The sequence below is a fragment of the Sorex araneus genome, chromosome 4 (assembly GCF_027595985.1).
Source record: "Sorex araneus isolate mSorAra2 chromosome 4, mSorAra2.pri, whole genome shotgun sequence".
NCBI lineage: Eukaryota > Metazoa > Chordata > Mammalia > Eulipotyphla > Soricidae > Sorex > Sorex araneus.
In genome coordinates, this window is record NC_073305.1 from 37,860,956 (window position 1) to 37,873,747 (window position 12,792).

The 12,792-nt window shown below is 42.0% G+C and overlaps 1 protein-coding gene across 1 annotated transcript in view; it reads left to right on the plus strand.

The window, feature by feature from the left end:
- Window positions 1-11,891, plus strand: part of MOBP (myelin associated oligodendrocyte basic protein) — a 55,732-nt gene extending 43,841 nt beyond the window's left edge. The window contains exons 5-6 of the mRNA XM_004614553.2: window positions 9,071-9,152; window positions 9,251-11,891. The gene's annotated coding sequence lies outside the window, so the exon portion shown is untranslated. The remainder of the gene's footprint in view (window positions 1-9,070; window positions 9,153-9,250) is intronic.
- The last annotated feature ends 901 nt before the right edge of the window (window positions 11,892-12,792 follow it).

The following is a 12,792-nucleotide window of genomic DNA, read 5'->3' on the forward strand; positions in this document are numbered from 1 at the left end:
CTCTGTCTGGCCTCTGAGCCTTGTCCAGGCCATCTGGATGGTCCCAACTCCAGAATTAACTGCTTTGCAATCTGTGTGACCTCTGGCAAGTTATCTGGCCCTGGTGGTGGTGTTCTACCTTGCTTGCTTTTCTGAGGGGTCCCAAGACTGGGTTGCTAGGACCGGCCTTCTGTGTGGCAGGAGAGCTGCCTTTCCAGGACTCCCTCCCTGAGGACAAGGAAGACGAGCCCAGGACACTTTCTCAAGACCAGGAGGGATGTGAGGAGAGTTGTTTCCATGGCATTAGAGTTCCTCCTTCCTGCAAAGGGCTGAGGTCGGGCTTCTCTGTGTTCTCTTTGGCCAGTTCCTTCACACCAGGTAGCAGCATCAACAAATGAAAGAGAAGCTAGCCCCGGGGAGAAGAAAACTGGGGAGAGGGGTGGGAAGGATAAGCAGCCCAAGATTTCTGGAGGCCATTCCAGACTGGTGTGGGGGAGGGTCTGAACTTAATTATAATGGAAATTCACTTCCCTTCTCACTTCTCTGTTTGACTACCAATACAATACCCATAGTCGCACATTCTTGGCTTTCTTATTTTTTATGAGAGAGAAGAGGCCCGGGCAGTGCTGGGTGTACACGTGGTGGGGCGGAAGATTCAGACTCTCGGGAAGGCTTTGGCCTTAAGTGTGTTTATCAGAATCTTAAAAACAAACCTCCCCTTCTACTCAATTCTGGTTCCACCATACTCCTACACATCCACTCATGGATCTTCCAATCATCTCACCTTGCCATAGATCGATCTCTGTCTCTGTCTCTGTCTCTGTCTCTGTCTCTCTCTCTCTGTGTAGAAACTTGGCTTTAGGAGAATATCTTTGGGCTCTCATTTTCCCTCTCAGGCACAAACAAGGCACAAACACCAGGGACCCTCTCAAAGCCCATGTGGGTGCCTGACCTCAAGGACCACTGAAACATGGCCGGAGATAATAATCTTACACACTCACTTCAGGGATCTTCCCTTGAGTTAGGGTTTTGTTTGTTCAACAGTGGCCTTATAAGAGCCTCTCTTGGGCCACTTTCTCTACTCAACTCAGATTTGGGGGACGGAAGGAGATGGGTTGAAGGGCTCCATCTTTCTTCAGGCTGTATAAACGGCCCAGCTCATTTTAAGTCCACATGGGGTTGATCTGTTGATTTGCTACCAACGTTGGTATTGCAGGGGCAGAGAAGCAGATTCCTTCCCCTTCCCCTCACCCCTCCGACACTTTAAAGCCCAGCCCACGAGGGCACCTGGGCTCACTGTTCTCCTCTTGGGACTCAGAGCCCTTCCCCTACCCAGCAGGACCACACTTTCTTGCCAATTTTTTTTCTGTTCTTGTCTCTGTGTGGGTAAGCCACATGCTGGCACTTCTGCTCAGTGTCTGTGCTCATCACGGAACTCTGCTCTTGCTGTTTATTCTGCCCGAGAACCATCTTCCCCACGATCTTCACACAGGCGCCTTCAGATCAAGTATCATCTCGGAGATACATCCCTTGGAAATCCAGTGCAGTTTCCATGGTTACGCTCCGTCTTATCACTCTAGTTTTGTTTGCCTCTGCAGCATTCTCACCTTCTGAAATGATGTCATTCTTTCATTTACTTGTTTATTGCTTGGCTGCTCTTCCCCTCCTGAAAGAAGCTCCGGCACTGCCAGCACCTACTTACGGCTGCATCCTCTCTCCCCAGCACTAGCAAGAACGCAATAAATGCTTGCTCACTGAATGGATGTTTGTTTGTTGTTATTTTAAAAATAGGAATAGTTTTTTTTTTTTAATACTTAGATGCTTTTGAAAAATCAAAGCTGCCTATTGTATTTAGCAAGAGGGACCTGTTGGTGGTGTTGCATAACACGCTCTGTGTGGAATTAGTGGGAGGTGAGGAATGGAAAGTTGTGAGTGTAGATGTACTAAGCGTGGTAAAGGGAAGTAGTGACTGTTCCACTAACTCAGGAGACACTTGAGCAAATGGAAATTTGGGAAGAAACTAGCAGAGTGCGTGCATATAGAAGGAAGAGGAGATAATTCATTCATCCGAGAGCTGAGGAGGGAATAAAGGAGTGGGGGGTTGTGGAGGATCTGGGTTACAAGTGAGGGGCTCTGGCACATAGCAAGAGAGACTTTGCAGTGGAAAAAAGGAAGAAAGGGAGAAGAGTGTAGGCTTGGGGGAATTTACAGTGTGAGGAACTTAGAAGCATTTCCTGCCTCAGGTTTGGATTTTGTCTGTGAAGCAGGCAATGAGGTGGCCTGTTTGCGGTGGGAGCTAGTGGCATTAGGAGGGTCAAAGCAATAGGGAGAACAGAGAGACTTATGGAAAAGTTGCTTCATCCCAGGTCTCTGAAAACTTCTAAAACACCCTGTCTTCAGGTGAATTAAATTAATTCATTAAAGATTGAAGACACTATTTTGCCACTTCATTGCTTCATCAAGTCATTGACATCAAGTCATTGCTTCAACCTCATACATAAACTCTGGATCTAAACTTGAGACTGTGGAAGATGTCTGTGGAAGATGAAAGAGTTGGAGAAAGAAAGGCAGGGTCTGATCTTCCCAGGGAACCAGGAATCTTTAGGAAGCCCTCACTATGGGAAGCAGCAAACAGACCACAGTGCAGTGGGCCTGTGCTGTGAGAGAGACATTTGCTGAATATCCATCAGCAGTTATATCACACCAGTGCAAACTGATTCTGGAGGGTTCTGGGAGGGCTTCTCTCCTGACTCAGTGGCACACATTCCATTCACATTAGCAACACCTAGGAAATACTTAGCTCTGCTTCCATAACATGAAATGTCTTACAGGGATAAAAATGATTTTGTTGACCTAAAGTAGAGCTCTTGATTCTAATTTGGAAAGATTTTGGTTCTGATTCTTCTTGTTTGTAAAACAGATGAACACTTTTGGGGATGTTGATTAAGGAAAATTGATAAACTAGTCTTTTGTGGGGAGGTGTTTGAACACATGCACTGTCTCAGGGTTAGCTCTGTGCTAAGGGATCACTCCTAGGAGTATTTGGGAGACCCTATATGGTGCTGGGGGCTGGAGCGATAGCACAGCAGGTAGGGCGTTTGCCTGCACGCGGCTGACCTGGGTTCGATTCCTCTGTCCCTCTCAGAGAGCCCGGCAAGCTACCGAGAGTATCTTGCCTGCACGGCAGAGCCTGGTAAGCTACCCCTGGCATATTTGATATGCCATAAATAGTAGCAACAAGTCTCACAATGAAGACGTTACTGGTGCCCGCTCGAGCAAATCGATAAGCAACAGGATGACAGTGATACAGTGATACAGTGATATGATGCTGAGGCTTGAACTGGGGTCAGGCACATGCAATGCAATGACTTTACCTGTATTATCTCTCCAACTGCCCAATTACTGTATATCAACTAAGTCAAAGAATTTTTTTTTGTTTGCAGGTATCTCCGATAGCAGTGAAATGATTGTTTTTACACGATATTGACGTTGTATTTTAATTTGGAAGTTTCTAATGTGAGCTTGATAGAGCTCTGAGGTACTTGGAAATGCCACATCATGCAATGAGAGGGAGGAGGATTAGACAGGACTCCAGGATACACTTCCACATCAACTTTTAGGGTCTGAGGCTGGAGCAATAGTACAGCGAGTAGGGTGCTTATCTTGCACATGGCTGACCTGAATTCTATCTCTGGCATAAAAAATGGTCCCCCAAGACCTTCCAGGAGTTATCTCTGAGCACTAAACCAGGAGAAAATTCTGAACACTGCTGGGTGTAACCAAAAAGCAACCAACCAACCAACCAAACAAACAAACAAAAATGAAACAAAGCAACTTTTAGAATCTCTGTTGATTTGTAATTTTATGTAGGTAGAGCATTCTAATGGGATCACTGTCACTGTCACTGTTGTCCAGTTGTTCATCGATTTTCTCAAGCAGGCATCGGTAACATCTCCATTGTGAGACTTGTTGTTATTGTTTTTGGCATTTTGAACACACCACAAGTAGCTTGTCAGGCTCTGCCGTGTGGGTGGGATTCTTTCAGTAGCTTGCCGGGCTCTCTGAGAGGGGCAGAAGAACCGAACCTGGTAGGCCTCGTGCAAGGCAAATGTCCTACCTGCTGTGCTATCGCTTCAACCCTCTAATGGGGATAAAAGAGTTTTAACAATCTATTTTGATGATCAAAAGCAAATATTTAGTGATTTTATAATTTAATTGAAGTATGCACTATTTAGCATTGCCCATAGGTCTGGATTGCATTGAATGATGTTCAGTGATTATTTCTTTTTAGGCAACAGTTCACCTTCTAGAAATCGAGTTCTTTGACTTTCGACTAATTAACAAGGTTCATCTAAACAAAGACTAGCAAACATTCTTTGTAGTTACACTTTTATTTTTTATTTTACATTTTTTTTTTGCCATTCCATGATGTGGCATTTCCAAGTACCCCAGAGCTCTGTCAAGCTCACATTAGAAACTTTTCTTTTTTTTTTTTTGGCTACACCCAGCAGTGTTCAGGGTTTACTCTTGTCTCTGAGCTCAGAGATCACTTCTGACACGGATTCGGGGGCCAAATAGAGTGTCAGAGATTGGACTTGGGTCAGCTGTATGAAGAGCAAGTGCCCTCTGTGCAGTACTATTTCTTTAGCCCCAATTATACCTTTACTTAAAAAAATGTCATGTTAGACTTATATTCAACATGGCACTAAAATTCATTTCTTGCTTAAGTTATATTAACTATGCAAACAGTACTATATAATATGGCTTTGAGGATTGTCGGGAAAATGGGAGGTTACAGCTTAAGAAATGAAAAATATATCAAATGAGATATATAACAGATTTGAATGATTTAATTGAACTATATCTCTTAATAATAAAGTTCTAAATAAGTGCTAAATTTAACTACCAAAGAAACATTCACATTCTATTTTGAAACAAGAGTACACTCTCTTTTTGGATGAAGGGTAATTTGGCAGTACTCAGGGCTCAACCTGGCTCTGAGCTCAGAGGCCACATCAGGTGGTACTAAGGAGATTATGTGCAATGCCAGGCTTTGAACCATTGTAAGAGCTGCAGCTGTAAACAAGGTGAGTGTCAATCTCTGTACTATCTCTCCAGCCTCCAAGAGCCCATTTTTATTTATTTATTTATTTAGTCACACCTAATGGTTATCAGGACTTACTCCTGGCTCTGCACTTAAGGATCACCCCAATAATGCTTGAAGGACCATATGGGATGCCAGGGATAGAACTTGGGTTGGCTGCATGCAAGGCAAACACTCTATCTGCTATATTATCCTTCCATGTGCTTCAAGCTCTGTACTATTTCTCAGGCCCCAGCTACTTTTTTGATGCTGAAAATAGAACCACGTTGCCTCCAGTAAATCTATTTGATTAGTGGTGAAATGGTGATATCCTTACTAAGTGCTGCCACTACCAGTGAGTATTGGCTTTTCAGTCATTCAGAGAACACGGGTCACACAGGACACTGCCATATTCTCATCCATTATATCATGCTGCGTGCACATCAGAGGATGATGTTTTTCCTGTGATCTCCCATGCTTCTCTCCCTGTGGAAATGCATTCACAACTAATTACCTTCTGGCATGCTTCTTCCATTGCAAAGGGGAATGGCACAGTAGAGAGCAGTGTGCCCCAGTGCTCACCGAGAGGGGTCAGGAGAGCTAGCATAGCTTTAAGACCCTTTTCATTTTTTGGAGGTGGGGGCAGGTAGGTAGATTAGGGCCACATTTGGCTCTGCCAGGAATTATTTCTGGTGATGCTCAGGGGACCATATGCAGTTTCAGGGATAAAACTGAGGTTGGCTGCAAGTGAGGCAAGTGCCTTAACCCCTGTACCATTTATCCAGTCCCCCAAGACTCCTTCTTGATGGGAATTATTTACTAGATGCTCTTGGTTTAATTTCTGAGATCTCTGCCAGATAACAATCTTTGGGTTTGCCCTACAATTTCTGTCTCTGGAAGATATCTTCTCTCTCATTTACAGCAAGGAATCTTAAAGCATCAGAAAGAAAACAGTTGGGGTCTTGTTTTTTTCCCCTTTGCATGATGATGTAACAAATTTTTACATAATCAATTTTCACTAGACTTCAATTTCCATTTCTTGAATTCTTTTGCAGCTGACAGTTTCTGTTCTTTGTTTTCTGGCTTATAAACTTTCTGAGTCAGACCCTTTAACAGAGACCGTTTTTTTCCACTGATGAGATCGTTAAGGATTTTTACTGCCAGCTGCAAGATTTTGCATTTATTTTCAACTTGAGTTTTAGCTGTGAGCTGTAAAAAAAATGATTTTCCAGCTTTTTTCCCCCACTCAGCTGATGCCTTCATGACACTCTGTTATTTGACTTGGAATGCAAATGGTGTCTGTTTGCTTAACTCTTGTTGATGTAGATTCTGGTACCCTCTGACTTGCCTAACTTTTCATCTTCTTGCTATGGGAATGTGCCAACCTAACTATTTAAAAATGATCCTGCTCATTTCCTTTCCTATATTTTTTCTTCTCTGATGCAAAGATGAAGATGAAGCAGTTTCAGCTTTTAGCATATTCCTTCAGAACTCCAACTTCACTGTTTTTAATAAGCCACAGCATCTTTCTGAGACTTGAGTGTTTTTTTTTTTTCTCATAGTCTCATTAGGTTGGGCTCAGAGAGCAAGAAGAGTCTGGAATGGACTACTAGTTCTCTGTGTCCCTCTGTCTGTTGTGACCCCCAGTCTATTGCTACCCTCTATCCTGCCAGCTTCCATATTCTTTCGTGTCTTTCTCTCACTCATATTCTTCTACATATTCTTCTACCTTAAATTCACAAAAGATCTTACTTTGACTATTTCCAGTAGAACCACTATTGGCCTTATATATTCATATATGTATATAGATTTGTGATGTCAAGGATTGAACCCAGGGCCTCGTACATGCAAAGTTCATGCTCTAACACTGGGCTACAACCTGAACCCAAACATTTTTTTCTCTTTTTTTTATGACCCCAGACATTCCATATTTTTATTTTTCTGGGCATTACACCATCTTCACTGCCTTCTTCAGAGTCTGTTCTAAGCAGCTGAGATTTTGCCCACGCCAGAACTGTGACTCATGCAGGTGAGGTGAGCAGGTCCCATATGCAGGAGCACTGCTGTCTAGGGGTATTCTGGCTTCAAGTTTTTTTTTTTTTTTTAAACTGGTGAAAGCATTTGTTTACAAGTCTTTCCAATGGCCTGTGGCCAAGGTTATGTCACACGATGTCACTGTGGCCTACCTGGGTTAGGATACTTATGTTATTTATATCATTTCAGACTACTTTAATTTGTTTTCACCTACCATTTTAGCTTACTATTACTTGCATGGTTTTTAAGTCTCCAAAAGTACTGACTTTAATTCTGTTGTACGTTTGTCTCTAGTGAAACTCTTGGGTTCTAAAAATATATTCTGTGGATTATTCAAAAAAGATTTAAGAGTTTTTAGTACCAAATACAAATGTGTTCATGTAGGTATGGCTGTGTGTATGTGTGTGGGGCAGGGTGGAGAGAGAGAGAGAGAGAGAGAGAGGAGAGAGAGAGAGAGAGAGAGAGAGTGAGAGAGAGGACAGAGAGGACAGAGAGAGACAGAATTTTTCTTTTGCAGCTTCATACAGTCTGGGTGAGGTAGATAGTCTCCCTTCATTCCCTGTCTCAAAATCATAAACAGATGGGAGAGAGATGGTTCTTCATGTGGGTAAACCTTCTGATGCTCCCTATCCAAACAGAAGGAGGGTTGGTTGGAATATATTTCACATTTCCTCTCTTTCTCTGAGTTGTGAAGCTCAAGTTACTATGAAAATGGAAAAGCTTTTGTGCACATATATCACCCAACAAAGCTATGTAAAGCTGCTCCTTAAGGCAACTCTATACTGGGAACATTTTACACACCCGTTGGGATTTGTCTGATGTAGATCTATGTTATATAATGACTTTTTCATACAAACCTGAAATTCTGTGATTTAAGGGGATTATACTGCATTTGAACAAGAACACAGAGGTACAGCACAAGGTCACTCAGAGCCATCTGGGTTTCTGTGCTTGTAGAGGGAATATTTATAAGTTGAGCAGCTGAATTTCCTGGGCTGGATAGGTGGGACCTATCAGAGCTCATCCAGTGCTGGGCAGGGCTTTTATCTATCACTTCTTCAGGTTGCCTGTCTCCCATCTTGCTCAGTGGCTGCGTTTCATGTCTTCAGTCCAGACACTTTACTTACCTGCCCCACCACTCCTTCATTCTAGTCAGTGGAAAGGGGAAATCTTTTTTTTTTTTTAATTTTATTGAATCACTGTGAGATAGTTACAAGCTTTCATGTTTGGGTTACAATCTTACAATGATCAAACACCCATCCCTCCACCAGTGCACATTCCCCACCACCAATATCCTGGGTATACCCCCGCTTTCCCACCCTCCCCCTGCCTCCATGGCAGACAATATTCCCCATACTCTCTCTCTACTTTTGGGCATTATGGCTTGCAACACAGACACTGAGAGGCCATCATGTTTGGTCCATTATCTACTTTCGGCACGCATCTTCCATCCCAATTGGTTCCTCCAGCCATCATTCTCGTAGTGATCCCTTCTCTATTCCATCTGCCTTCCCCCCTCCACTCATGAAGCAGTCTTCCAGCTATGGGGCAATCCTCCTGGCCCTTGTATCTACTGTCCTTGGGTGTCACCCTCATGTGATGTTATCCTATACTCCACAAATGAGTGCAGTTGGAAAGGTGAAATCTTATGGGAACCTCTTAATCTCCGTCTCTGTCTTTTCTTCTGATCAGGATTCTCATGTGCAAGGGATGAAAACAACAGGCTGAATTTCCAAAGCGTGGAGAGGGCAGGCTGAGACTGCCCTGGGCAATTGGTTTTGTTTATTTGCTTACTCTTTTGACCAGTCATGTGACCAAAGGGCATGAGGTTCTGGGGTTTTCCCAGTTTTGGACAACTATCTGACCCATTGGTCAGGGAACAAAATCTTTTTCTGAATAAGGTGAGGGAGGCCAATCTAAGATACAGGTACTAACGCTGGGAGAATTCTGGTTGACGGCTATTTTCCCCAACAGCACTTTGAAGATACCATCCTATTGTTTTCTGATCTCCATTATCACCTGTGAGAACTCTTCTTTCCTTCTGTGTCTCTTCATTGTAAGTAAATAGCATTTTCCCTTTGGTTACTTTTAAGACTTTTTATCTTTGGTGTATCAAAGTTTCATTATAATGTATTTTCTGTTTATTTTGTTTAGGACTCAAATTTCTTCAATCCGAAGACATCTATCTTTCTTCAGGGAAGTTCCAAAAACCAAGATACTGTTGTACACCTCCCACAACAGCAAAGATTAAAAGTGTTTAGTGTGGGCAAGAGTGAAGGGAAAAGTCTCACAGGCTACTGATGAGAAATTTTAAGTTGTTACAACACTTCTGGCATGCAATCTGGGGATATTAGCAATATAGGATATTACATCATCTATGCTCAAACAGTTATAATTTAGGCATCCATCCTAAAGAAAATCTGCATTCATGGAAAAGGGATATAAAGGGAAACATAACTTTGTTCAGTGAAGTATCATAAAGACAAGAGCAAGAAAATTAATCACCATATCCACCAAAGAATGAGTAAATCAATAATGACATATTTAGAAATAAAATATAAAACAGCAGCTCAAGTAAACGAAACAGATATGCCCACACCAGTGAGACAAATTGGGAAAACAAAATGGAGAATATAAAAAACAAATAGTAGTCAATGTAATATAATGTCTCCCGCATAAAATTTCATAATACATGTTTCCTGATGAGTAGAAACCATAAGATCTGTCTCTCTCTCTCTCTCTCTCTGACAGAATATTTTTAAATGATAGCAAAACAAAAGGCAATCCAAGAAATGTTTATCCTCTTGGAAATCAGAAAGAAAATGTGAAATAATTCCTGGTTTGAAGAATGGCAGAATTAAAAACTATGTAGAAATAGCCAATGAATATTTACCAGGCACAGTTGTGTTCAGTGGAGAAGTGGGAGAGACTAACGACCAGCCTCTCCAAGGTTACTAGCATTTGAAAACAACACGCTTGTTCCGAGCCAACACTGTGTCTGCCAACTTCGGACAAGGGCAAATAGACCTACTATGTTTCTTCCTCTCAACCTTGCTTTAGTAATAGGTAGGGAAACACAGAAGACATCAGAATGTTGTAGAATGTGGAGGGAGGTAAAATGGGCAGTATTAGGTAGAGGGAAGCTGAGGGTGTAGGGGAAAAGGGACTTGCGGCGCAGTCTAATGCCCGAAGTAGCAGTGGTCAAGCATACGCAGGTGCCTGCAGCCTCTCCGAGGCCTTGACTCTGTGCCAGCGACCACAGCCAAACCTGGCCAAGTTTCACAGGTAAGTCAGATTCTGGGGCAGTGCCCAACAGAGTTCTGCTCAAGGTGTGGGGATGGAGAGGAAGCAGGGGATACCAGCCAACAGGGAGCAGGACTCAGATGAGAGTGCAGTATGTCATAGCCCAGAAAGGGGAATCAGGCCGTCTAATGCCACAAGACAACTGGAGGTCATGGCCAGAGTATCTGGGCTTCCTCTCTGAGGGGCGCCGTGGCTCTCTCTGGAAGTGGCAGTGGGAAGGTAGGGAGATTACACAACACAGTCTTGGGGGGAAAAAAAAGACGTTTTTCTGTCTAAATTAGGTGCTAAATTAACAACAGAAAAAGACTCTCCACCACCAACGTTTTCCAATGATGTGCTATCTGAAGTCATTACACTCCTGTGAATAAGAGCAGGGCTGGCCTGGCCGACCGGTAGAGAGAACAGATTAATAAACCAGTCCACCCAGATCCTGTAAGGAAACATAAGATCCCTTCAACCTTTAAAAGATTTTTTTCCAAGCTAGATAGATTTTTCTCCAAGCCAGATAGGTTGTAGGAGTCTAACTACCACATCATCCAGAAGACACTCAGTCACCACAGAATGCAAACTGGGGAGGCGGGGACACAGTATATACTAATTCAGCCAAAAATGGATAATAGCACAGACATGTTAATAACTAGACATTACTGAGTTCTCTCTGTTATGAAAATAAAACCTTTGGAATGGATTAAAAAAATCTGGGAATTACTTGAAACCTGGAGAACTAAATGTCATATGTCTTAAATCTACTAAAATATACTGTAATTGTATTTTTGCCTTTTAAGGGTTGATTTCAAGGACCACTTCTAGATAGATATTGCAGATAGATATTGCAGTTTTGGGTAAAACGCCAAACGTTGTTCTATATAAATTCAGGAATGGAATTTTTTTTTTGATAGAGGCGCTCATCTGGAAGTGCTCGGAGGTTATCCCTTGGGCAGTGCTTCTGGGTTGTTCATGGCAGTGCTGGGGGACATACAATGCTTGGTATCAAATAAGGGCCTGCTGCATGCAAATATATGCTCCAGCCTTTTGAGCTGTATCTCTTCCGTTTCTCTGCCATAATACTTTGTATATCTCCCTGATATTTATGAATGTTAATTGTATATTACTCTGATAAATATGAACGCTAATTGTTTTATGTTCTGACATTTTGATTGGTTCTGGGGAAACTGAGATGCATCTCAAGAACTGTTCTGGCAAATGCTTTCCAGCTGGCTATATAAGTGAGAAGTCCTCTTTTACAGTGTTTGCCATTTCTATGGTGTCAATACTTTGACTGTGTCTGGTTTCAAGCTCTGAATGTGCTACCACTGAATGTAACATTGGGAAGAGATGTGCAGAGCTTACCCTTGTATGTTCATGAGCCTGTGTGAAACTACAGCCTTTTACTAAAAATACTGCTTCATTAAGCATACGAAGGTACTAGTGAAAGAAAAGCTATAAAAGGAAAATAAAATAAATTCAAACTGGGAGCTCAAATAGAGAAAAATGACAAAACTTTTTTTTAATCTTTGAGAAAAGGTATTTGTTCACATTTTACTTTTAATTATTATCTTTTATTACGCAAAATATGTAAGGTATGTATATTATATGAACTGTTCTAAACTCTTAGCTTATTTTTATTTGGTGTTCCCCAGACAGCAGCTGAGGCTTCTTTCCTTTTTTTTTTTTTAAAAAAAAAATGGAATCACCGTGAGAACAGTTACAGGGTTTTCAGGATCAAGTCTCAGTCATACAATGATCAAACACCCATCCCTTCACCAGTGCACATGTTCTACCACCAAGAACCCCAGCATACCCTCCTTCCCATTCCCCCCTCCCATTCTCCCCCTTCCTGTGTGGCAGATGATTTTCACTTTACTCTCTCTTTACTTTGATTGCATTCAATTTTCAACAGAAAACCCACTATTATTATTTGGACTTTCCTCCTCAACAATCAGACCTGTCGGAATGGCATCATTAGAACATATGTTTTCTATTGCTGATAACAAAGAGCATATGATGTTGCATGATTGTGAGAGCGGCCTCTCAGTTTTGGGATTCTGGTATTTTAGTAATTAAGTCCAGAAGTATTTCTGCCCGCAGCCGCTGCATTCCAAGATTGGTTTGTGTGGGAGGCTTCTCTCTTTACAGATATTGGTGATAAAGTGATATTGATCAAAGAATTGATGAAACTGCCCCACTGAAGTCAGCTTCAGGATGAAGGGACCAAGGTTTAATACAGGAGAAAAGATAATCAGTTTGGGGAGACAATATTGAAATTCATATTTATGGTTTGGAATGATAATACGCAGATTTTTTCATTAACATTAATGAGAACAAGAAACATAAGTCGCTCAAAAATTGAGGAAAATGGATTAACCATCTCTTCTGTTTGATTAGGGGAAGAA